The sequence below is a fragment of the Monodelphis domestica genome, chromosome 3, assembly GCF_027887165.1.
Source record: "Monodelphis domestica isolate mMonDom1 chromosome 3, mMonDom1.pri, whole genome shotgun sequence".
Classification (NCBI taxonomy): Eukaryota; Metazoa; Chordata; class Mammalia; order Didelphimorphia; family Didelphidae; genus Monodelphis; species Monodelphis domestica.
The window spans coordinates 484,376,369-484,403,667 of NC_077229.1; the positions used below are offsets into that span (position 1 = coordinate 484,376,369).

Sequence of the window (27,299 nt, forward strand, 5' to 3'; positions counted from 1 at the left end):
CCTCTCTCTCTCTCTCTCTCTCTCTCTCTCTCTCTCTCTCTCTCTCTCTCTCTCTCTCTCTCTCTCTCTCTCTCTCTCTCTTTATATGTGCATGCATGTGTGTGCGTGTGTGTGTGTCATAGATTTAGTTAACTACATTTGACAAAGTCTTTTGCCTTTTTGCCAAGATGATGGCAGGATATGGACTTGACAAAGAACAAGTAGATGGATTCAGAAAAAGATAGAGACAAATGATTTTATCAACTTGTAAAACAGTTTCAAATTGTGCTACTTAGCAATTTCATCAATAATTTAAATAACAAGTGTCCTTATTTTATTTACAAATGATACAAAGCTATGGAATAGGTAACATGTTGGATGCCAAAGTTTATTATCCAAAAATACTTTGATAGGCTAGAACATTGGGCAAAATAGAAAAAAAAATGAAATTTTATAGAGATAAATGTGAATGTCTATATTTAAGTTTAAAAATCAACTTTATAAGTATAAGAAATGAAAAGCAGAGCTAAATAACAGCTCATATTGAAAAAAATCTGGAAAGTTTTAGTGGACCCCAAGCTCATACTAAGTCAACAGTATAATATGGCAGCCAAAATATCTAATGTGATCTGTATTAATAGAGCCATAGTATCCAATATGAGAGAGGCATCTAACATGGAACTATCCAAAAGTGGAATGAATGGCCTAGAGAAGTAATGAGCTTCCCATCAATGGGTTTCTGAAAGAAGGTCAAATGACCCCTTGTAAGGGATTAACTATTAGAGGTTTTTTTTTTCTTTTTTGCTATTGGTTGAACTTTAGACATAGAAATTATTACTCCAAAAATAAAAGCAGATTATTAAAAGACAATTGTTGTTGTTGTTCAGTTTTCATTCTAACAGGGAAAGGAAGCCAAAAGGCTATTGCAATAGCCTGGGCATGAAGTGATGAGAGTCTATTGTTTAGTCATTTCAGATATGTCCCACTCTTTGTGACCCCGTGTGGGGTTTTCTTGGCAAAGATACTGGAGTAGTTTGCCATTTCCTTCTCCAGTTCATTGGACAGATGAGAAAACGGAGGCAAACAGGGTGAAGTAGCTTGCCCAGTGTCACATGGCTAGTAAATGTCTGAAGTCAGAGTTGAACTCAGGAAGATGAGTGTTCTTGACTTCAGGTTCAGTACACAATTCCCTGTGCCACCTAGCTGTCCAGACAATTTTTAGTGGAGGTGGGAAAAGTCCTTTTGTTAATAATACAAAGATATATAGATAGATGGACAGTTAGACATATGCACACACAAACAGAAAAACAGAGGGAAAGGAGAGAGAGAACATGGTGAGATAGGTAGATAGATGGATGGATGGACAGATGGATGGGTGAACAGACAAACAAATATATGGATACATAGATACACCGATATGTAGATAGAAAGACAGGAAGACAGAAAGATATTTGTTCCAAACTCGTTATTTCATAGGTATAGGAAAGTCCTTCCACTGATGTAAATCTAGCAATTTCTATGTAATTTCATCTTGGAAAATTGTCTACATGGAGAACTAAGAATTTAAGTCATTTGCCTGTGGGTACATAAAGGAGTGAAGAAGAGTCACTTGAGGAGAGACTGGAAAATAGACACCCAGACTTGGAGTGAAGACACTTGGCTGTGGAATTCGACCCCTGGAGGAGCTCTTGTAGGAGACCTCAGACTGCTTTCCTTTTAGATGGTTACCTTGAATTAGAAAAAACAATAACAAAGTTTATTTGGAAGAACAAAAGATCAAGAATATCAAGGGAAATAACGGGAAAAAAAAGTGCAGGAAGGTGGCCTTGCAGTCCCAGATCTTAACCTGTACTATAAAGTAGTGATCATCAAAACCATACAGTTCTGGCTAAGAGACAGAAGGGAGGATCAGTGGAATAGACTTGGGGTAAGTGACCTCAGTAAGACAGTCTATGATAAACCTAAAGATCCCAGCTTTTGGGACAAAACCCCATTATTTGACAAAAACTACTGGGAAAATTGGAAAATAGTATGGGAGAGATTAGGTTTACATCAACATCTCACACCCTACACCAAGATAAACTCAGAATGGGTGAACTACTTGAACATAAAAGGAAACAATAAGTAAATTAGATGAACACAGAATAGTATACTTGTCAGATCTTTGGGAAAGGAAAGATTTTAAGACCAAGCAAGAGTTAGAAAAAAATATAAAATGCAAAATAAATAATTTTGATTGCATTAAATTAAAAAGTTTTTTGTACAAACAAAACCAATGCAATCAAAATTAGAAGGGAAGCAACAAATTAGGAAACAATTTTTACAATAAAAACTTCTGACAAAGGTTTAATCACTCAAATTTATCAAGAACTAAATCAACTGTACAAAAAAGCAAGTCATTCCCCAATTGATAAATGGGCAAGGGACATGAATAGGCAATTTTCAGATAAAGAAAGGTTCAAAGGCTGAGAGGGCGATGCAGCAAAGCACTGTGGAGTGCTTAGGGCATGTTGGAGCACAAAAGACAACACGGCCATCCAATGCAGCTGAGGAAGTCTCCAGGTGTAATGATTTTTCGTGCCAATGGACCCAGGCTTCCAATACCGAGAGAGTGGGACTGTCTCTGTGCATCGACTTTTCCACTTAAATCTCCTTCTCGCACAAGTATTTTTTGTGCACACTCATCTACACCTCAGATGAAAGTGCACAAAGACAATCGTCATCCTCGGTTACCGAGAGACTACTACTACTACTACTACATAAAGGAGCATACGTCAGAGACAAGACTTGCCCCCATGTCTTCCTAATTCCAAGGCCAACTTCCTAGCCACAATTCCAAGATGCTTCTCTATATTTATTTGGCATCCTATAATTTTCAAAGGACTTACACATATCTTCTCTAAGCCTTTGATGTAGGTAAGGCAAGTGTTGTTGCTCTTGTTTTAGAGTTGAGGAATCTGAGGCTTAGAGAGATTAACTGGTTTGCTCAGAGCTGAAATTTGAACCCAACTATCCTTATCCCCCAAATCAATATTTCTCCCCCATTATACCACTTTGTACTGTGGAGCTTTTGAATGATTAGATAACCACTGAGAAAAAGGGCTTGGGAGATTGAATGGGCTACTTTTAAGAAAGCAATCAACTAACTATTGGCAGAATGGAATTTTCTTGTATACCATTTGCCTACGACTACTACCTTGTCACTGCTTTTCTTTCATTTTAACTTGCTAAATGATGGTGCAATGTGATATTCATGCATGTCGGGTGTTAACCAATATCTTAAAATATACCAAAATCTAAACATGTGTAGTGAAAATTATTCAGTGGTAAAGCAGAATGTAGGTCCTATTTGGCTATGTAAGTTATCTTTGTAAGATTTTAAAATTTGAATTTCAAAGTTTCATTTCCCTAGGTCTATATTTCCATAGGCCCTGTCTACCTAGTCTCTACCCCTTGAGCCTGTCATGGACATAAATATTGGCCAATATGCTAAACTAAGTGGCAAGATGGTACCTGGATCGAGAGTCAGAATATTTTCTATTCAAATCCAGCTTCATATGCTGTCTAGTTGTATAATTGGATAAACCACTTAACCTCTATCTCCCTCAGTTTCCTTATCTGTAAAATGGCATGATGATACCTTACATTGAGGTAGGGGTTATATGTGAGGATGTCTCATCTGTGAGGAAATAGAGGGATATCTCGTTTCTACACATGAGGATATCTCATTTGTGAAGTTTTAATGAGATAATAGTTAGCATTATAAAAATGCCAACTATTATTATGCCCAGAGCTTAAGAGTTTCTTTCTCTGCATTTAATTTAATTCATTAAACATCTAGTAAGTGCCTACTATGAGTTAACATTTACATTGGGCTTTAAGTTTAGCAAAGAAATTTATATCCATCAACTCATCTGATCATCCCTGAAATCTTTTAAAGTAAATACTCCAGGTATTACTATCCACATTTGTGAATGAGGAAACTGAGGCTAAGAGAAGTCTAAATGACTTGACCATGGTCACAGAGCTGGTGGCAGAGGCTGAATTTCAACCCAGGTGCCCCTGACACCAAGTTCAGCACCCTTTCTCAAGTGCCATTCTATATATAATGTGAAAGTCACTGAGGATACAAAAACCAAAAATCCATACACTGCCCCAAAGAGGGCTAAAATTTTTCTTTTTCTTTTTTTTTTTGACTCACCCTTTCATTAATTTGGCTTATGATGTCAGTTTCCTTATTTGTAAAACAAGGATTTTTATGCCTGTTCAGTCTACTTCACTAGGCTGTTTGGGGGATGGTATGAGAGAGTGCATGTATCCTGACTTTGAGATTAGGGGAAGACAAGAAGAGGATTTTTTTTTCAGTTTATTTACTGTGGTAGATGAGCTCTCTTAAATTAGTGTCGTGCTGAGCAAAGGAGGCTGGGGGACACTGGTTAAGAGAAGAAAACCTATAATCTTGTTAAATATGGAGTGTTCAAAGTAAATGTGATTTAAAAAAATAATCTATTGAAACTATATATAAGAGAGAATAGTACATATTCTTATGCTATTCTATATATATTTTGTATTCTATATTTATGTAATATAATATATATTCATTTGAATGCTAGCAAGGAAGAGCCAGACATGGTGGTAAATGTTTATAATACCTATGAGAATAAGTGAAAGGGGAGCTTTCTGCAACAGGTTGTAAAAATAGACTTGAATCCAGGACTTCAGTCCCCAGAAGTCCTTGCTCCACTTCCCCAGAATGCTTTGTAATCTCACTGAATTCTCACCTGTGCCGAGAACAAAATCATTATTTAAAGGGTCTCCGCCCACGGCAGGGTCTTCTCTTCCTGGCTCCTCTGGCAAACAGACGTGATTTATGATGTGAGTGAAATTTGGGTGGGCCTCATGGCCCACCTAGCACGTGCTTCTCTTGCTTGTATTTTCTTTAACCCTTGACCTTTAATAAACCTCATAAAAATAATACTCCTTGCAGAAAGAAACTAATTTCTACCTGCCTCAGTTTCCCAAAATTTTAATTTTCATAAGATCCAGAGGATCTTTCCATCAAATAATCAGAGGCTACGCCACTTGTCCAGGGTCACAGTTGGGAAGTGTCTGAAGCTGTATTTGAACTCAAGTTATCTCAACTCCAGACCCAGGGCTCTTAACCAGTGAGCCACAGCTGCCTCTAATGGTAACTGGAGAGCTTCACAATCTCAGGAAAAGCTGGTCAAACACATGGATGTGCTAGTTTCCTATATAGTTCTTCCTAAAGGGCCAGAGTTCTAAAGGAAACTCCACTGGATTAGACTATTTTGTTTTCCCAATACTAAGCAGGTTGAAGATCTAAGGGTAGGCATCCATCTAAAATGCCAGCCAGGAGCACCAGAGAAAGACCTCTGAGCAGAAGCATGTTTATTGAAATGAAAGCAACTTCTTAAAAAAAGGAAAAAAAAACCAGGGAGATTCTCTTGAGAGAAACACTTGTGAGTATAGCAGCAGGAGAAAATGGAAATTTTACAGAGAAATTGGAGAGCTGAAAACTGCTGTCTTTTTTAATTCTCTCTGGAGAATTACTGAAATTCTGAAATGTAGCATCATGGAAGGAATACTGGACTTGATATTAGAAGGCCTGGGTTTGAAATCTGGCTTAGGCAGACTAAAGATTTCAGGACTTGATTTTCCTTACCTATCAAGTGAGGGATGTATGTCTGATGATCTCCAAGGGCCTTCCAGCTTTTGCATTTTCTAACTCTGATTTTGTAACAATCAATCTTCATTAGTACCCACCAGGGAAAACAACATGCTTTGGTTCTGGCGATGTACCAAGAACAAACCCAGGACAGACACAGATTTAGGAAGCTTCTAAAGATGTCTGACGGTATCCACTGTACAAAGATAAAAGGAAATTTCATAATTCTTCAACACACTCTTGCCTTCCTTTTCCTGTTTCACATAATGTAACAAATCTTATCCTAATATGAACCCAATACCATATATTCATAGATCTGGAACTAGAAAAGATCCTAGAGTCTATCTACTTCTTCCTTTTGCTAGCTTTAATATAGAGCTTCAAGGTTTGCAAACCAGTCTGCAAATATCTCATTTTATCCTCACCGTCACCCTGGAAGGTAGGTACTATTTTTATCTCCATTTTACATATGAGTTGACTCCCATCAAATGAGGCAGACAGAAATTCAATGCCTTGCCCAACACCTGAAGATCAACTCAGTCACTTTTTAGTCATGTCTGACTCTTCATGGCCCCATTGAGGACTTTCTTGGAAAGATACTAGAATACTTTTCCATTTTCTTCTCCAGTTCAGTTTATAGATAAGGAAACTGAGACAAAAGGTTTAAGTGACTTGCCCAGGATCACATAGCTAGTAAGCATCTGAGGCTGGATTTGAACTCAGGTCTTCCTGACACCTGACTCGGTGTTCTTTTCTATAATAGCCCCTATCTAGCTCTTCATTTTAAAAGTGAGAAAACTGAGGTCCAGTGAGGTAAAGGGAACTGTCCAGTGATATGAGCAGTAATGGCAAATCCGGGATAGAAAGCCTTATCCTCTGACTCCCAGTTTCAAATTCATCTTTGCACTCTGCTGCCTTCTCTCATCTCTACATGGGTACATTTCTCCACTCTACTTCTAAGTTCCTGCTCTGGTTTTCCCTTTGAAAAGGAAACAGATGTTAATAACAGAGGGCTCCTTCTTCTCCAAAGTACATTGAGATAAAAAACAGAACTTAGCAGATGTGATTTGGAAAAATTCTGAGGGAGCAGCTGGGTAGCTAAGTGGATTGCGAGTCAGACCTAGAGGCAAGAGGTCCTGAGTTCAAATCTGACCTTAGACACAGTCCCAGCTGTGTGTCCCTGAGCAAGTCTCTTAACCCCCATTGCCTAGCTCAGTGATGGTGAACCTATGGCACAGGTACCAAAGATGGCACACAGAGTGTTCTCTATGGGCATGTGGTCACCCTCCACCTCCCACCAGAGTTCATAACTAGAAAAGCAGAGAGACTTGAGTGGAGTTGTTCCCCTTCCCCCTTTCCACCAGCCTGACAACATTTTTTAACATCCCCTGCCCCTCTGCCCAATAGAAGCACTGTCTCCCTCCCCTGTGTGGGATAAGGGGAGGGGGGGCAAGGCATGCCAGGCACTCAATGAGGGGGGCATCATGGCACTCAGGCTCTAAAAGGTTCACCATCACTGGCCTAGCCCTTACCACTCTTCTGCCTTGGAACCAATACTTAGTGTTGATTCTAAGATGGAAGGTAAGGGTTTAAAAAAAAAAAGAATTCTGAAAACCCACCTCTAGTATTGATGAATGATGGAACTCATCAAATTGTTTGTGATGCCCTTCATTCTGTCTAGTCATTCCCAACTCCATAAGTTTGAGCCTTGCCACAGAACAAGCTTACACAGTGGACAGGGAAGAATGGCCATGCTTTTGATCAAATATTTCATAATACATACCTACACACATACCCTTGGAGTGGATTTTGGGGTTGTCTTGGGAAGGAATCACAAGATTTTACAGCTGTAAGATATCAGACATGGAGTCTGGGATTCAGGAAGAGCAAAACAGACATATGAAAAAGACCTCCTTCCTCCTCTTTTCCAGCAAGTTTTGGCTGGATCCTCAGAGAGTGCCTAGCACTGTACTCCTTATGCCTTTGAGCAGTTTGCAATCCCTATATTATGCTCAGCATATAAAAATTATAATCATGAGCAAGGGATCAGATCCTTTTCCCTTTCATCTCACACTGGTGAGGAAGTGAAACATTCAAGGAGGTGGGGGCAAGAATTTAGATAGAATGATCAGAAGGTGGGTTTACACGGTTCCTCTAATGAGCTACTAGACTACAGGTTGCATGAAGGGTCAGTGACCCCTTCTGATTTAACCCCTATAGTTATCTCACCCCCTTCCCCCATACCCAATACATCATGTAGTAAATAGGCTGTTAATAAATGTACAATGAATTATTGAATTTAATTGTAATATCTCAGCCCTAGCATCCTGGCATCTGAATGCATCCTGGGTACATCAGGGAAATCAAAAGATGCAGATGGCTCTCCTGCAATTGAAACTATAAACATTTGCCAGAGCTTAGGCAGCTTTGTTCAGATTGTCTTATACTACAGCTACTGGAGGTAAGCAAGTAAGAGAACATTCTAGGGAAAGTAGGAAAGTGCCCATGGAAAGTGTGAGAGGAAATTATCAGGAGTTCAGTGCTCTAAGGGAGGGGAGTGGGCAGGAAGAAGGTAGTCTAACATTTGTGTGTTTTGATGAGGGAGTCAAGGAAGAGAATTAATGTATTTTGATAAAATAGAGAGGGGAGGGAGAGTAAGGAAAGGAGGAAGAAGAGGAGGAGGAGATGAAGAAAGAGGAAGAGAACAAGAACAAGGAGGAGGAGGGGGGGGGGACAAGAAGAGGAGTAGAAGAAGAAGAAGGATGAGGAGGAGAACAAGAACATGAGGGAAGAGGAGGAAGAATTCCAGGTAAAGAAGGCCCTCATCATAGAACCCTGTTCTGCTTCTATACAAGGAGCAGTAGGTCATGCATGGGCTATAGTGGCTTTTATTAAAACTTCCTGCTCATGAACTATCTTCCCAGCCCCAAATGGTTTAGGAGTATTCCTGAGGGAACATTAGCATGTAGCAAAATGTCTTCCATCTCTCTGTCTAGGTGAATGGGACTCATTAAAATTAAAGCCAGGGCAGGAGACTTCAATTTGGAGTGGCAAATTGACCATTTTAATTCTCAACCACAAATAAAACCCTGCTGTCTGAGAGCTGAAGCCTTTGTGGTTATCTGGGCACACCTGGATTGAGTTTTGATCCGTGTCCCTTCTGTCAACAACATAAAGAAATGAACACTCTCTCAGAGCCCTGAAGGCTCAATGACCTGTCACTCCAGCCCCTGTGTTGCTATCCTTTTAATGGTCTCCAGAGTATGTGGGCTTGGTTGAGTCTCACCATTTTCATAAGTTTAATGAAATGCCTTACTTCCAAAAGTATTTGATTTCTTAAAAGCAAGGCAAACAATCTAGAATTTCCAAAGTAGGTATCTCTGTGAGTCACCATAAGAGTGAATCAATCCTGCACTCCCCAAACCCTACCAGGAAGCCAAGAAGCCAGGTCACTCTTGCCTCTTTCATGGTTAATGCTGCCATCATTCCCCCTCGTTCACCGAAGAGAAAAGAACAAGGGAGTTTCCTTTGCTTCTCAGGCTTTCCCACACTCCCTTACTGTAGGTGGTTTACTATGAAGCAGTACTAAGGGACTGTACTCTGGGATAGGGGCTGGGGGTGGAGAGGGAATAAGCTATGGAAGTTTCATGATGCTATTTTTGAATATTTAGTTATCTGAGTTTTACTTTCAGACCTGACTATACACTATAAACCTTCTTAAATATATTGGCTCAGTCAATAGAGCTCTGTACTGGAATTAGGAAGATCTGAATTCAAATTCCAGCCTCAGATACATAACTAGTTATGTGACCCTGGGCAAGTCATTAATCTCTGTTTGCCTCAGTTTCCTCAACTCTAAAATGAGGTTAATAATAACACCTACCTATATCCAAGGGTGGTGGTAAGGAAAAAATGAGACAATAATTTTAATGTGCTTAGCACAATGCCTGGCACATAATGCTATGTAAATATTAGCTTTAGTCTTGTTCTTCCTCAGTTTCCTCAACCATAAAATAAGGATAGTAATAGCACCTACCTTCAAGGGCTAGTGTGAGGATCCGCACAGCTCACATTTGTAAAGCCCTTACCACAATGCCTGACACATGGTGGGCATTTAACAAATGCTTGTTTCCTTCCTTCCTTAAATTATATAAGTTAATGGATCAACAAAAAAGCTGAACCAGCCATCCACCATCTTGATTCTATGTCCCTAGACATCCCATCCTGGCACAGGCCCTCATCATCAACTCTTGGCTATCATGGTAGTCTTCTAATGGTTTCCTTGCTTCAAGTGTTTAGTCTTCCAGATCCTTCATTCAGCTACCAAAATGATCTTCCTAAAGCATCATTCTGATTATATCTCCCCACAACCCCTATGAAGGCCTCCATTTGACAATGAAAGCCCTAGGCAACCTATTCCCTTCCTACCTTTCTAGTTTCTTTCATTTTAATATCCTCCCAGCACTATACAATCTACTTTCACTGTCCTTATTGTTCCTAAAACAAGATGCTCCCTCTCCTATATCCCAGCATTTGAATTACTTGTCTCCTAGGTTTGGGATGTTCTCTCTATCCACCTCCATCTCTTAGTTTTCCTGGCCTCCTATAAGATTTGGGTCAGGATGTATTAATACCTAGACACCAAGGTTATTTGCTGTATCCTGGACCATCGCCAATCATCTTGACTTCTGTCTTCCCACTGGATATCAATGACTCTGGAAGAAAAAGTGAGACTGATGATTTTGTTCAGTACTGTCTCACTAAAATTCACATGTAAGTCCAGATATCACCCCAGTGATGCCACTGGTCTTTTTTGGAAATGAAGGACCAACAACAACAATGAAGCATTTTATAAATATGATCTCATTTGATCCCCACAATGATCCTGGGAGATAGATGATATTATTATCTTGATTTTACATAAGAGTTGATCCCCATTCACTGAGGCAGATGGAGATTAAGTACCTTGCCTAGTGCCACAAAGCTAGTAAGTGCCTAAGGCTGGATTTGAGCTCACCTAGCCCAGTGCCCTTATCATTGGAATCACCTACCTACCTCTACACACACACAATAATCTTTACCTTCTGTCTTAGAATCAATATTATATATTGGTTCCAGGGTAAAAGAATGGTAAGGGCTAGGCAATGGGGGGTTGATTTGTCCAGAGACACCCAACTAGAAGGTATCTGAGGTCAAATTTGAATCCAGGATCTCCTGTTTCTAGGACTGGCTCTCTATCCATTGAATCATCTAGCTGCCCCACCACCACCATTACCACCACGTTTTAAAAGTAAAGAAACTGAGCTCCATTAGGGCAAAGAGTTTATGTGACCCTGAACAAGTCATCTGGGCAAGTTTCTTAACTCTATCAGTCTCAATTTCTTTATCCGATTCCCTTCCCACCATGTCAATTCCACAGTGAACACACAAAGCAAATAACAAATAAACACTTATGTCCAAGTTGATAAAGAAATAAAAATCAGAGAGGATGTACATAGGAGAACATCTATCAAACAAGACACTGAGTGAATGAATTCCAAGATAGAGAAATCTCACCCAAGGGGAAATTCCTCAAAGTCCCTAGGGTAGTAAGTTGGGAATGAGGTTAAAGGGAGTTTGGAATTCACATCTTTCTCTTAAAGCTAAAAGCGAAAAGACCAGAATCTCTCCTCACAAGCTCTCACCAACTCAGTAGTCACAAAGTATTAAATAAGCAATCTCCACCAATAAGGAGAATCCCATATAAATAGGCTTGGAAGTTTGGGTTGCACAAACTATATGCAAAACAAATTAGAGGTAATCAACAGAGAAAAGACTCTGGTATTAAGGGAAATTAGAAATATTATGCAGAAGGAGAGATTTTTTTATTTTTTTATTTTTTCTGGGATGAAAACTAATAAAATAGAAAAGCCATTAGTAAATGTAGTAGTTGTTGTTTTAAGTAAAAAAAGGAAACCAAATTACTGAGGTTAAAAATGAAGACGAATTCAGCATTAATGGAGAAGAAATAATGGGACTTAGTACAGACTATTTTGCCCAATTATATTTTAGTCTTGCAGAAATTAGGTTTAGATCAACATTTACATTATATACCACATTAAGTTCTAAATGGATACATAAAAGAAAGATAAAATAAATTGTTACATAATATAAATATAAAAGATTATGTCATAAACAAAGAAGTTAAGGAGATACTTTTCTTAAGTACCAAAAAGGAAGAGTTCTTGACCAAATAGGATAAAAATACTAGTAAAAGATAAAATGAACAAGTTTTATTTCATGAAATAGAAAACCTTTTGCATAATCAAAATTAAAGCTGGGTCAAAAAGTATATAAAAATGTATTAATAAAATTTATTTCCACGTATCCTAGCTTTTCTCTCCCCATACCATAGATGCAAAACTGTATATGTGTGTGTGTATGTGTGTATATGTATACACAGTTTATTATGTCTTTCATGTTTCCATTTTTCAGTTCATTCTCTGAAGGTACAGATTCACAAGTTAGTTTTCAAATATTAAATCTATAGCTATATATAATGTTCTCTTAGTTCTACTCATTTGGCTCCTAATTATTTCATGTAGTTCTTTCCAAGTTTTAACAGATTAATCTGTTTATAATTTCTTATGGTACAATAGTATTCCATCAAAATCATATACCACAATAGGTTAGCCATTCCCCAACTGATTCCCTCAAATTCTGGTTCTTTGCCACTACAAAGAGAGTTGCTATAAATATTTTGGAACATATATATATTCTTTTCCTTTTTCCTTGAATCTTGGAAATGATATTGCTCAGTCTATGAGCAATGATATTGCTCAGTCTAAGGATATATGGTTTTATAACTCTCTGGGAATATTTCCAAATTGCTCTCTGAAATGGTTGGATCAGTTCAGTTTCACCAACAGTATATTTGTTGTTGGTTGTCACTCGAACCGAGGATGACGATTTTCTTTGTGCGTTTTTGTGCACAAAGACACCTGTGCATGAAGATTTAAGAGGAAAAGTCGATGCACAAAGACAGTCCCACTCTCTCGGCGTTGGAAGCCTGGGTCCATTGGCACGAAAAGTCGTTACACCTGGAGACTTCCTCAGCTGCATTGGATGGCCGTGTTGTCCTTTGTGCTCTAACACGCCCTAAGCACTCCACAGTGCTTTGCTGCGTCGCCATCTCAGCCGTTGAACCTTCTTGTTGGTTTCTTCTGTCTGTTCCGCTGAAGCAGTCTTCACATGCTGGGTGAGCAAAGCCCTAATTCACCAGGGGTCGACGTCGACCCGATGGCTACCCTCACAAGGTTTAGCTGGCCTGTCGAAGCGGTTGCCCGGGGTGTGGCCGCTGGTGCATGCTAGCAGCTACTAGGAGCCACAAGTGAGAGCTGGGTGTCAGGTGAGGGTCAGTAGCTGGAGAGCTGCCCTAGAATGGCATGACAAGCCCTCCATACCAGAGATATTATCCCTCCCTGAGCACCCCATACACCCCAACAGTATATTAGTATACCTGTTTATCCACATTCTCTCCAACATGTATCATTTTGTCATTTAGCCAATAAGATGGGTGGGAAATGATACCTCTGAACTATTTTGGTTTGCAATTCTCTAATTAGTAGTGATTTAGAGCATTTTTTCATATACCTATATGTGGCTTTGATTTCTTCATCTGAAAACGATTCTTCATCTGAAAACTATTCATATATTTTGCCCATTTGTCAATTGAGGAATCACTCTTATTCTTATAAATTTGACAAAATTCTCTATAAATTTTAGATATCAGACCTCTATCCAAAAGACTATCTCCGAAATCCCCCCCCCCCAATTTTCTGCTTCCCTTCTAATCCTGGCAAATTTGTTTTTTGTATAATTTTTTTCAATTTAATATACTCAAAATTATCCATTTTACATTTTACAATGCTGTCCATCTCTTGTTTACTTATAAGTTCCTCTCCTCTCCATAAATCTGATAGGTAATATGTTCTCCATTCTTCTAATTTGCTTATAATATCTCCTTTTATGCCTAGGTCATGTATCCATTTCGATCTTATCTTAGTGAAGGCTTAAGATATTGTTCCATATTAGTTTCTGCCAAATATTTTTCAGTTGTCCCAGCAATTTTTACCAAATAGTGATTTCTTATCCCAATAGATTAGATCTATACTTTTGTCAAATAGATGGTTGCTATAATCTTTTACTACTCTTTGTTCTGTGTCTTTTCTATTCTATTGATCTGCCTTTCTATTTCTTAGCCAGCACTAGCTAGTTTTGATAATTACTCCTTTTTAATACAGTTTAAAATATAGTATTAGTAAACTTGCTTCCTTTACTTTTTTAATTCCTTTGACATTCTTGATCTTTTCTTCTTCCAAATGAATTTTCTTATTTTTTCTAACCCAATAAGATAAATTTATGGTAATTTGATTGGGATAGCATTGAATAAGTAGATTATTTTAGGTATATAATTTAAGTTAGAATGTCTGTCTATCCATGAACAATTACTTTTTCTCTAATTATTTCAATCTGATTTAATTTGTGTTACTAATGTTGTATAATTCTATTTGTGTAGTATTTGGGTTTGTTTGGGAAGGCATACTTCTAGGGTATCTTGTTCTACTGCTGAATTCCTATGGTAATTTTAAATGGAGTATCTTTCTTTTAGGACTTTGTAATCAATATATAAAAATGCTGATGATTTATGTGGGTTTAGTTTAAATTTTGCTACTTTACTAAAATTTGTTGATAATTTCAACAAAGTTTTTAGTTGAAAGTCTAGGATTTTCCTTCTATACCATCATATTATCTGTAAAAAGAGGTAATTTTATTACCTCTTTGCCCACTCTGATTTCTTCCATTTCTTTTTCATCTCTTAATGCTAGTGCTAGCCAGATCCATTTTCCAGGTCAGTTGTTTTTTCCAATGAAATATTTAACATTTTCTTCTATTTTTTTTACTTTTTGACTTTGGTTGTTTCTTGATATCTCATGAAATCATTAGCTTCCACTTGCCCAATTCTAATTTATAAGAAATTATTTTCTTTAGTGAGCTTTTGAACTTCCTTTTCCATTTGACCAATTGTATTTTTAAGAAGCTCTTTCTCCCAGTGAGTTTTTATATATCTGTTTCAATTTGGCCAATGTTGATTTCTTAAGTTCTATTTAATAAGGAAAAAGACTTGTACAAAAATATTTATAGCCACGCTCTTTGTGGTAACAAAAAAAAAATGGAAAATGAGGAGATGCTTTTCGGTTGGGGAATGGCTGAACAAATTGTGGTATATGTTGGTGATGGAGTACTATTGTGCTAAAAGGAATAATAAAGTGGAGGAATTCCATGTGAACTGGAACAATCTCCAGGAATTGATGCAGAGTGAAAGGAGCAGAACCAGGAGAACCTTATACATAGAAATGGATACACTGTGGCACAATAGATGTAGTGGATTTCTCTACTAGCAGCAATACAATGATCCAGGAAGATTTTGAGGGACTTATGAGAAGGGATACTATCCACATCCAGAGAAAGAACTGTGGGAGTATAAACAGAGAAGAAAAACAACTGCTTGATCATATTAGTCGAGGATATGATTGAGAATGTAGACTATAAATGATCACCCTAGTGCAAATATCAATAATATGGAAATAGGTCTTGACCAATGACACATGTAAAACCCAGTGGAATTGCTTGTTGGCTATGGGAGGGGGGTATAAGGAAAGGAGGGAAAGAATATGAATCATGTAGCCATGGACATTTTTTCTTAATTAGTCAATTAAATAAAATTTTTTAAATTTAAAAATTTTTAAAAAGAAGTTCTTTTCAGTGGATTTGGGGGCCTTTTTTTAAAAAAACAATTGGCCTATTGTGTTTTTTTAAACACCTATTGTGTTTTTAAAGATATTTTCTTCTATATTTTTCTATAACTCCTTTACCAAGCTGTCAATTCTTTTTTCATGAATTTCCTGCATCACTTTCATTTCTTTCCTCAAATTTTTCTTGTACCTCTCTTATTTAATTTTTTAAATCCTTCTTGAACTCCTCTAGTAATTCTTTCTGAGCCTGTTGCTCATTCACATTTTTCTTGAAGTCTCTGCATACAGCAGTATTGACTTTGTTGACATCTGAGTTTGTATTTTGGTTTTCCCTGTCACCAAATAATTTTCTAGGTTGATTTTCTTTTTGTTGTTGTTGTTTGCTTAATTTCTAACCTTTTTCTTGTCTTTTAAATTAAAAAACTGTTATGTATGGACTCCATTCCTATGGCAAAGGAAGCACTATTCCAAACTTCAGGTTCTTTGTGTAGCTGCCTTTAGAACTAACTTTGGAGATCTAGAAATTTTCCACTATTCCAAGATGGTATATTTGAATGTGGCAAGGAACTGAGGTAGATTTTAGTCCTAATTCATTTTCTCTTTTAAATATAATTAATAATGTGGTAGTGAGATGGAGAAATAGATGGAGAAATAGACCTGGAGAAGAGAGGTCCTGGGTTCAAATATGGCCTCAACCACTTCCTAGCTATGTGATCCTGGGCAAATCATTTGACTACAATTGCCTAATCCTTACTGCTCTTCTGCCTTGGAACTAATACTAAGACTGATTCTAAGAAGGAAGGGAAGGATTTTTTATGTAGTTAATGATGTCTCGTCTCTCTGACGGGAAAAGACTAAACCAGATGGTCATTTTGAGGCCTCCATCAGCTTGAAAATCAATGACTTATCTCCATTATAAATCTAGAGGTAAAAAGAACCTCAGAGGCCAAGAAATACAACTCCCTCATTTTACACATAAGGAAACTGAGGTCTAGAGTGGGTAAGTGACATCCTACAGGTAGCATCAGAAGCCAAACTTGAATACATCTTCTGACTCTCTGATTTCAGTCTTTTCTCTTTATGTTGTCTCATGTATGATTTCCAGGAAACGTACCCCCTTGTACAACAACAAGTCTGCTCAGAGATGGGGTTTTCCCAGTGCATGACTTTAATTCATGCCAATGAGCATTCTGGCTGAGCATTCTGGAGACAGTCCTTTACCTTGGACATCAATATTCTAAGCATGAGCACTCCTTCTCAGGCTGCAAGCCCAAGCAAAGTCCTGCTCTGCTCTCTTTTGCAGGCTCATCAGTTTTTCTAAAATGAAAAGCACTCTGTTAAAATGAGAGGTAAAGTAAATCAGGACAGGGAAAAAGTCAAAGGTAGGAATAAAGCAGAAGGAAGAAAGTAAAAGCTTTCTCATTATATCAAATTCAAAAAGCATTTTCTTCCTTTTTTTTAACCCTTACTTTTTGTCTTAGAATCAATACTAAGTATCATTTGCAAGACAGAAGAATGTAAGGGTTAGGTGACTTGCCCAGGACCACATAGCAAGAAAGTATCTGAGGTCAGATTTGAACCTGAGACCTCTCATCTCTAGGCCTGGCTTTCTAATCACTGAGCCAACTAGCTATTCCATAGAGCCTTTTTTTTTTTTTGAGAGCAAAAAGGGTTAAGTGACTTACCCTGGGTCACAAAGCTAGTAAGTGGCTGAAGCAGCATTTGAACTCAGGTCTTCTTGACTGTAGGTCTGGCACTCTATTCACTTAGTTCCCTCAAATAAGTTGTTCCACTTAGTTGCCTCAAATAACATTTTCAATAAATTTTTATGAAAGGCTTACTATGTGCGAGGCACCATCCTAAGGGTTAGGGACATAAATACATAAAAGACAGCATAAAAACATAGAAGACAATATAAGCTCAAGGAACTTACATTCTTTTCTTTTTAAACCCTTACCTTCAGTCTTGGTATTAATTCTAGGACAGAAGAGTGCCAAGGGCTAGGCAATTGGCGTTAAGTGGCTTTCCCAGGGTCACACAGGTAGGAAGAGTCTGAGGTCAGTGTTGAACTCAGGTCATCCCAACACTATCCATTTGCTCTATCCACTGAGCATCTAGCAGCTAAGAAGCTAACATTCTAGTGGAAGAAGATTACATTTAAAGGAAAAACTGGAAAGAAAAGGCCTAGAGATTATATTATTGTAATTTCTCTAACATGGCAAAGCTTACCAATACAGTTCTGTAAAGTAAACCAAATATGTTCACATCATTCTAGAACTGCTAGCTTCTAGACCTTAGCCATGACAAGCCCATCTCTTTTTTAAGGAGGTCCCTACAGAGATGGAGAAGAAACCATAAAGAAGGGATGGGAGTTGAGGAGACCAGGGAAGGAGAGAGAGTCAAGACAACCTACCATAATCTTGTCTCAATCTATAGGTCAGACAGCCCTTGGGCACTGACTGCAAGGACATGGGAGGAAAGACAAGTACAGCATTTCAGGGATCCAGGGGCAAGCATAAAGCAATAAGTTGCAAGCCTTTTTTGGTTGTAAGCTCTTTTATTCTTATGAAAAATGGTCTTTTTGCATTATTTGTAACATCCAGACCCAAGTTTAGAGAACCCTGGCCAAGAACCTGAACCATATACACACTAGTGTGTCCATTTGGGTAATGGCATTCCCTTAATTACACTTTTTATTCTTTCCTAGAAAACAAACATCAGTATCAAAGAGGGAGGCAGATGAATTCATAGATAGAATCAGAGGATGCCATCCTGCTAGTTTTCTTCCCAGCTCTGACTGTAATTGACTAAAGAACTTCTAGCAACTTGCTTAGAAATGCCCCTCTCCACCTTCTCTTATCCTCATCTTCTAGACAGAAAGAGTAATTCTTGCCCTTCAGTCCTCCCTTCCTATCTCTCCTTAGACTGATTCTCACATTAAAATTTCCTATCTAGCCATCTACTATGTCTTCAGAGTTATACCTAGCATAGGCATCTTGCCATAATAATGGCTAACTTTTATAAAAACAAATGCGTAGCTAGGTGGCACAATGGATAGAGCACAAAGCCTGGAGTCAGGATGATCCTCCTCCTGAGTTCAAGTACAGACTCAGACACTTCTTCACTGTAGCTAAACAACAATAAAGCAACTACAGTTATCCCTTTCATATTCCAGGGATTAGGGGTGCTCTTGCCCCAAAGGTCTGGAAAATTCTTGTAAAAAAAATTTGGCCGTCTTTTCATAACAAAGAAGTCTGAATTTTTCCTTTTTCTTTTATGAGGTGTTTATAGTACCTTATTGTAAATTTGGGGTTAAGTTTGCATTTCTGAGTTTCTAAACTTTTTCTGTGTCTTCTGCTGGCCTTCATCTGTCTTCTGCAGCTTCAGCAAAACTCCCTCCAATTCCCATTTAATATATAGAATATATCAGATATGTTCTATACATATAGATATATTTATGTATATATAGAGAGAGAGAATAAGAGAGAGGCAGAGAGGGTGAGAGTGAGAGAGATAGACAGAGAGACAGAGAATATACATATGTAAACCAACATAGGGAAAGTTGTGATGTGGAAGGGATGCTTGTCCTAAGTATTGTGCTAAGAACTTCTGCAAATAGCTCATTTGAATTTCACAACAACCCTACAAGATAAGTGCTATTATTATCCCCACTTTACAGATGAGGAAAATGAGAGAAACAGAGGTTACTTGATTTGTCCAGGGGAAGACAGCTAGTAAGTGTCCAAAGTCAGATTTTAGCTCAGTTCTGATTTCAGGCCCAGTGCTCCATCCACTGCACCACCTTGTTTCCCTGTGTATCCCATTTTCCACCTTTTCAACTCTTGTCCTCGTTTTGGAAAACAGTTATCAAATCAATATTCCTTATGCTATTGGAAAGACCTTAACTCTTCTTATGGCTTCACTCACAATCTTTGTGACTGCATAAACCAAAACTCCCTTTCCATCCCTATTAATGTTTCCATCCCTATTAAATTTCATTAAGCTCATCTGAAGGAGACCGGATAGACCCAGGGTGCAGAATTTATGTACACACACATTTCTACACAGCCAGCGGTCAAGGCAGGAATTTGTTTAGCTTGACTATGAATATTTGTTACAAAGTATTGTTTTTTTTTAATTTTTTGGAAGTGGAAGGAAGAGGAAATAGATTTTTTAAATGAAAAAATGTAATTTCAAAAAGATAAGCTCCTTGAGAAGAGTCACTATCTAATTTTTATTTCATGTCTTCGGTTTTAGGACATAGGAGATGATTATGAATGCTCAATGCCTGAATGACAGACCAGCTGTTCAGGAGCATACTCAGTAGGTTCATAATCAGCATTAATAATTATTCATTAACTAATTATTTTGTCCCTCCCATCCAGGGAAGATAGACAGTCAGAATTCAAGGATGCAGGGTGCTTCTACAAAGATTAAGGGCAAAGATAGCCAGTTTCTCAATGGGTCCTCCCTAACATCACCATGTGATCAATAGTAAATAACAGTTTTTCAGTTTGTAAAACTAAGTGATTGGTCTGGGGAGTAAACCTATAATCTGAACCTCATCAACATCTGAATAGGTCTTACTATTTTTAATCTGCCATAAGAAAAGAGTTAAGGAAATCTTAATAAAAATACAATCAATGATTAAGCAATGATCCACAGGAAACCTTTCTTTAAAATATATTTGTTTGGGGAGCAGCTGGGTGGCTCAGTGGATTGAGAGTCAGGCCTAGAAACCAGAGGTTCTAGGTTCAAATGTGACCTCAGACATTTCTTAGCTGTGTGATCTTGAGGAAGTCACTTAACCCCCATTGCCTAGCCCTTACCACTCTTCTGCCTTGGAGCCAATACACAGTATTGACTCCAAGATGGAAGGTAAGGGTTTAAAAAATAAATAAATAAAATATATTTGCTTGCAGGGTTAATATGATGTTTTTATTTATTCAATGAGGATTTTTCAGTACTTACTACCTACCTCAGACTATTTGTGGTCCTGGGGATATACAAAAGAAACACAAGTCTTGGTTAGCATGCATTTTCAAATAGTTGACAACCTACCTAGGGAAAAAGGAGAAGAAAATTTTAAATGATAGAGAGGAGACAAAGCAATACAAAGTAGTTAATACAAACTTTACCATTATTACATAATGCTGGGAACAAGGTAAAGCAGGCAAATAATTGTATTGTTTTTCAGTCCTGGTCAATTCTTCACAACCCCATTTGGGGTTTTCTTGGCAAAAATATTGAGGTTGGTTACCATTTCCTTTTCCAGATCATTTTATAGATGAGAAAGCTGAAGCAAACAGAATGAATTGACTTGCCTAGGGTAGCACAACCAGTACATATCTGAGGTCAGATTTGAAGTTAGGAAGAGGAGTCTTCTGACTCCAGCCCCAGCATTTTATCCCCTGTATCACCTACCTGCCCCTTAATCAGAATGCATGGATTGGTAAAGCCAAAGGCCAATCTCCATTTTGCTTCCCCTTCCCAAAGACTCATGGCATCCTTGGGCTACAGTCTTTTTTTAAAACTCTTACTTTGTCTTAGAATCAGTACTCTGTATTGGTTCCAAGGCAGAAATATAGGAAGAGTTAGGCAATGGGGTTAAATGACTTGCCCAATGTCACACATCTAGGAAGTATGAGGTCAGATTTGAACCTTCTATCTTTAGTCCTGCCTCTCAGTCCCACTGAGCCACCTAACTGCCCACCTTGGACTATAGTCATAATTCCTCACTCTGCCATCATAGATCTCCAAGTAATGAGCCATCATCTATATCCCACTTGAGCAAGTTGTTCAGAATGCATAAGAGATTTTACCAAAAGAATAAGTTAATTATATAAAACATTCTAACTATAGTCTCACAATGTCATTTACCAAGTCCAGTTTTTCCAGTTTAGGAGATACATGAAGCAACTCTCAGATCAGTAAGGTTCCTCTGTCTAGTCACCCATCATATTCAAAATCATCATCTCTTTCTGTGGCATGTCTCCCCAACTCCACTCCATTGTTTTGACTCTTCTCCATCAACTTTTATAAGAAGTCCTATCACTTTGACTGTAAGGACATCTCTCACATTCATCTCATTCTTTCCTTTCCTACTATGACTTCTCCAAATCACATTCTCATTACTACTCACCTGCCCTGCAGCAATGATCTATGTAAAAATCTCCCCTCCACTTTTTGCCCTGTCTCACCTTTCCCTCAAAGTACTGAGTGAATACTCTTCCTTATGCAGAAATGTAATCCTATCATACCTCTGCTAAAAAAATACCAAAAAAGTCATTGGCTCCCTATTGCCCCAGACTCCAAATACACTACAAACTCTTTTGTTTAGTATCTAAAATCCTTCACAATCGGGTACCACCTTACCTTTCCTCCTCCTTCTCCTATTACTAGCCACCATGTACTCTATTGTCCACCTAACCCAAACTAATTTCTATCTCCCAAATATACTAAGTATCTTCCCACCTCTACCCTTTTGCTCAGGCTGTTTTCTATGCTTGAAATGTCCTCCTTGACTTTGTCCATGGAATACCTCCCTATCTTTTAAAGCCCCACCAAAGTGGGACCATCTTCCCTGATCTGACCAGGCAGTAATGACCTCTGTCCATTGTACCTCACATAGTATTTTATGTAGTAATTCTCTAGCATACCTATTAGATAATGTTTCATCTTATGGTTAACAATGCTCTTTGTTATTTTATTTATATTATAGCTCTTATCTTATCGTGCGTCATGTTTCTCCTAGATCATAAACTTTTCTGGGGGAGACCAAATTTTCTGCTTAAACTTTTTGAACCTCCAAAGCCTCTCATAAAGTTCTGCACAGAGTGTGTGTGTGTGTGTGTGTGTGTGTGTGTGTGTGTGTGTGTGTGTGTGTGTTGTTATGATTTTTAGAAAAGGGGATAAGGAAGGTTATACAGAAGGAGAAGGCACATATAAATAAAATTGAATTTATTAACAGGTAAGGGAAAGGTTTGGGGAATGGAATAAGGGGAAAAGGTTAGCATCTGACTCTTATACTCTATATTTATCTAATTAAGCTTACCCCCAACTACCTATCTAACTAAAGACCATCAAGGCTAAATCCCACTGCAAACCTCTAATCTCACAAACAGAGTCAATTGTTGATCAGATTTCAGGAATCTCAGGTATGGTGTTCTTAGATGGTCCCAGCAAAGTACAGGTCTGATCTCCAGTATCTGTCCACCAGAAGACCGGAGATTTCCTCTCTCCAAAGTCAGTAGATCCTCAAAGGCCAGTTGCTTGATGGATTTCCAGGATGTCTCAGCTATACACCTTCCTCCTTCACCTTTCAGCTCCAGAGTGGCAGTTGGTAAAACTGTTCCTTAGAACTCTGATTCAACCAGCTCAGGCAATATTCTATGTCTCAAGACCTGTCAAATCATTCTCTCCCTTGCTACAGTATGTGTGTGTACACAATTTTGTTTGTTGACTATTGTCCAATGGTAGACTTTTGGAGAACTCTAACTTGTTAGTTCTCTATTTTTCTGCCTAAAGTCCCAAATTATAGTTATCTTTCCTAAGTTCCCCAATCACTGAAAATTAGGATGCTCCAGCTGCTGCCCTCATGTTCACATCAAAATCAGTCCTCAAGAAACTTACCACACCATGACCCAGCAGATGAACATGCAATAGGCAGTATTCTACAGGTCTCAGCTAATGGGTTCTGTGCCAGATAATATAATAATAATAATGTAGATGGAACAGTTGTGACTATTACCATAATTAGAGAACATCTCGTCTAACTTCCCTGCCAGTTTAGGTATTCCCTTTTTGACATTCCTGATTTAAAAAAAAAATCATTCACCTTTTGCTTGAGCATTTCTTGGAAGGGGGAGTGCTGCGGGCAGGATCCAGCCTCACTATCGACTCCAGGATTCCTGACAGGTGGCAAACAATCAGTCAAAATAAATAACAAATTGAAGACAGCTTAATAATTATGGCCTTGGAACTGCTTTGCATCTTGACAGCTGCTCCGCCATTCCAATGTCTGCTTTTTATTTTTATACCCATTTTCTTGGCATGCAGGTACATAAAATCAAAGAGAGATAATTGGAAAAGTGATACATTAACTTTTAACAAATCACTTGATTAACATTCTATATTTTTGTATTGTGATTACAGTCAGAATACAAGATAAATGATTTTATCACAGGTGGCTTAATTTTCTCATTATCCTGTGCGAAGTTCTGAGCTTATAAACAATCAAGGAAAATTACTTATTGCTTTTAATAAAATGGAATAGTTAATCAGCAGTTCTTAAAAGACAATTCAACAATCATATCATTGAGGTTGAGGGGTATTGGGAACACAATTCAAATTTAGTATTAGACTGGTCATTTCTCAGGGTTCTTACTAGGGAGTTTCCCACTGGCAAGTTACTGGTTTGTGAAATCGAGTCACTGAGGCATATTGAAGCTTGATATACTTGTAGTGTACCTGTATGTATTGTATGGGCCTTTATTATTGATTTGTGTGCTGGCTTCATGAGAAAGTTTTGGGCTTGGCCTGTAGCTGTGGTTTAGTGAGAATTTAGTGAGAATTATGTACCTAAGTAAAAGTTAACCCATGATAGTCTTTTTGGGATTGGGTTTAAGGGTCTGATCTTTTGGTGATGTTTTTGGAGAATTAGGGTACAGGTGTTTTGCTCTTGCATTATTTCTTTTGAGACTAGGGGGAATAGTAATCATGCCAATTCATAGGTAAGGGGCATTGATGAAAGAGGTCATATAAAGGGGATAGAGTGGGCAGTCATCTCTCACCAAGGACCACTCTGTGGTATCCCCAGCTACCACATGTGACTCTGTCAAGGCTTTGTGATCTGATGGCTCCCAGCAGGGGAGCTGACTATTTTGTGAGGCAGCTTGTTCCCTTACTGGATAGCTTTAATTGCTAGAAAATTCTTTTTTGCATTGAATTGAACTCTTGCCCTTTACCATCCATTGGTTCTAATTTTGCCTTTTGGATACACACACACACACACACACACACACACACACACACACACACACATCATTTTTATTTCTAACAGCCCTTCTAGAATTGAAGCCATCTATCACATTCTTTCTAAGTCTTTTCTTATTCAGTATCTGAAAACATGTTATCATGACCTCTCTGGCTTCTCATTTTTTAATGAAAATTGAGATATCTGCCTATTCCTAGGTTTCTTCTTCATTTTTTTCCTGTTCTAGATGATTTCTCAAAGTGAATTCATGAACACCTACCCCAAAACTTTGTGTACCCTGGATTGTAATTTATCTACACCTGAAAGTGCATTGGATTTGAATTTTGAGAAACTGCATCCTCTGGTTCTAGGTTCAAATCCTTTTTCTACTATTTATTATCTGTGTGGTTTTGGGTAAATTACTTTATTGCTCTGGATTTCAATTTACTTATTTATAAATTGAAGAGATTGCACTAAATTATTTGGTAAGTCCTAAAACCATGATTTGTTGTTAGGCACTGTTGTTTCCTTTCTTATCATTCACGACTTATATATACAGACACCATTTTATTTATATAGAACTTGTGAAGATTAAATTTAACTCTCCCCTGATTGTGAAAATGAAATTAATTAACTCTCCCCCTGATTGTGAAAATTAAATTAGTTCCCCTGCCCATTTTTAGATTTAATCACCAAAAGTGTAAATGTACCATTAAGTGGGAGGTCCGTGACCTACATATGCAATAGTGGGTGATGAATCAGAATTAAACTGACTGCTCCTGGGCAGTCTTAAAGCAAAGCTTCAACTGTGATTGGTAGACATAAAATTAGGGGGAGGCACAGGAAGTGACACAAAAGAAAATGTCTTTAAAGGGGAGTTACAACTTCCTGAGTATAGTTCTACTTGGAGTAGAACTTCTTGTGAAACAGAGTTTTTCATTCTTTGGAGTTGAGACTGGAAAAGAATCTACTGACTGGACCTGAGACCCTGTTCCTAGTGAGGCTTTTCTTAAATCTCTTCCTGACACATGGTAAGTGAAAAGGCTGACTCCTTTCCTGGATTTTCTGGGGGAAAAAAACTAGCCTCAGGAAAGAACTACCTCTTGAGAGAGACTTTCCCAGGTCCTTGGCTTTGCCAAGACCAGCTAAGGACTAACTCTCCTTGTCCGGACTGAGCCAAGGGTCAGGAGTAAATTACTTAGTACTTAGGCTAGATATCTTACCCTATCCTCTCTGATTTTCTTACTTCACTCTTTCTATATTTTGAAAATAAATTGTAAATAAATCTCTTTGGAATAAATTAAATTCCTAGTGACCCTACTCTTTTTAATAATTATAGCCTCTCGCCAGTGAGAAGCCACAAGATAAGAAAGATAGAGAAAGGATAGTAGTTTAGGATTCCATGAAGGGCGTGAGGGAACCAAGTTCGAGATGTCAGAAATGAGTCAGAAACCAGGCCGTATCGATTACAATGGAGCCGCAGCCATACTCCAATCAGTGGACTTCTCAAAAGGCTAATTCCGTCCAATGATCCCAATTTAACACTTCACCGGTCAGAGGATATTATAGCTTAGCTGGGAGAATAAACAGAGTATAGTAGGATGAATTAGAGAGTGCTAGGTATTAGCATTGGAAAAGAGAGAGGCCTGGCCAAAGGCCAGGTTTCAGGTGAGAGATAGAGAGGAGAGAGAAGAGAGAAGAGATAGGGTTAGGCAATCCTGTGAGATCTCTGAGAGAGAGAGAGAGAGAGAGAGAGAGAGAGAGAGAGAGAGAGAGAGATGGCTGCGAGCTCTCCTTTTAATCTCTTTGACATGCAAATGTACCCAATACATATTGATGAATTACATAGTGTATTGCCATTGGATAATTGCAAATTACGACAAGGTGAAGGTGGGGTTGTATCCCAGGTGGGTAAGACAAAGGGAAGTAAGATTTCACGCCCTAGCCTTAGCCATGCTGGGAACAGAATTCATTGCCATGCACAGAATGGCCATGTGCCCACACACAATCCTTGCCTCTTAATTATACATATGGGCTGGATTGCTACAATAATTAATCCCTTTTTTCACTCTTACAAACTTGGCATGGGATGAACACAATATCTAAGAACATATCATTTACATACATGTAATACACAAAGGCACACAAAATAGCTATGTATATAAAATAAGAGCCTTTCTTCTCGTCATTCATGGAAAACAACTTGGTATAAATAAATTGTGAAGGCAGATCTGCAGTGAACTTTTCATGACCTCATGGAATAGAGTTCCTCTTCCCAGGTATTTGTGACATACCATTCCTACTGAGTACGCCAAAACATAGTAATCTCAGTTCAAGGATGCATGAACAGTTTCAAGATCTCCTGAGAATGGGTTAACTCCCCTGTTCACATTCTGGGGAGGATTGGGGAGGATAGATTATTTCTCTCGAGAAGAGCTTAAAATCTTGTGTGCTGCTTACAATAAACGTTCATTATCCTTTCTTTGATAATGTTCCAGTCTTTCTTTCTTGCAACTCCATAGCAGTCCCCAGCACAGATCAAGTAGCATCCAGTAAATTTTATCCATCCAGTTTTTTGAACAACCTAAATAAAGCCATGAATGAGCACAGGTGTGAAGGGGACAATGGGGAGAACATACAACTGAAGTGAAGACATTATGATAAAGAATAGGAATTAACAGGTCTATTATGAACCCACTTAATGGAGAGCTTTCAATTCCAGAGCAAGGAGCCCATATTTGACAACAGTGAGTAATAGGCAGCTTTTAAAAGTTTTTGAATGGGAAAATAGTATTGGGGGGTTTTTTAAGTTATTTTTGGAAGGTTCATTTAGGTCAGATAAGAAACTGTTATAATAAGCTCGATT

The 27,299-nt window shown here is 38.2% G+C and overlaps 1 long non-coding RNA gene across 1 annotated transcript; it reads right to left on the reverse strand.

The window, feature by feature from the left end:
- Positions 1–87: 87 nt before the first annotated feature.
- Positions 88–27,299, reverse strand: LOC107651694 (uncharacterized). Its single transcript, XR_001628502.2, has 5 exons — positions 23,297–27,299; positions 20,438–20,520; positions 10,300–10,380; positions 5,663–5,861; positions 88–1,707 (listed from the first exon to the last, which is right to left on the reverse strand). It is a non-coding gene; the product is annotated as an uncharacterized LOC107651694 (long non-coding RNA).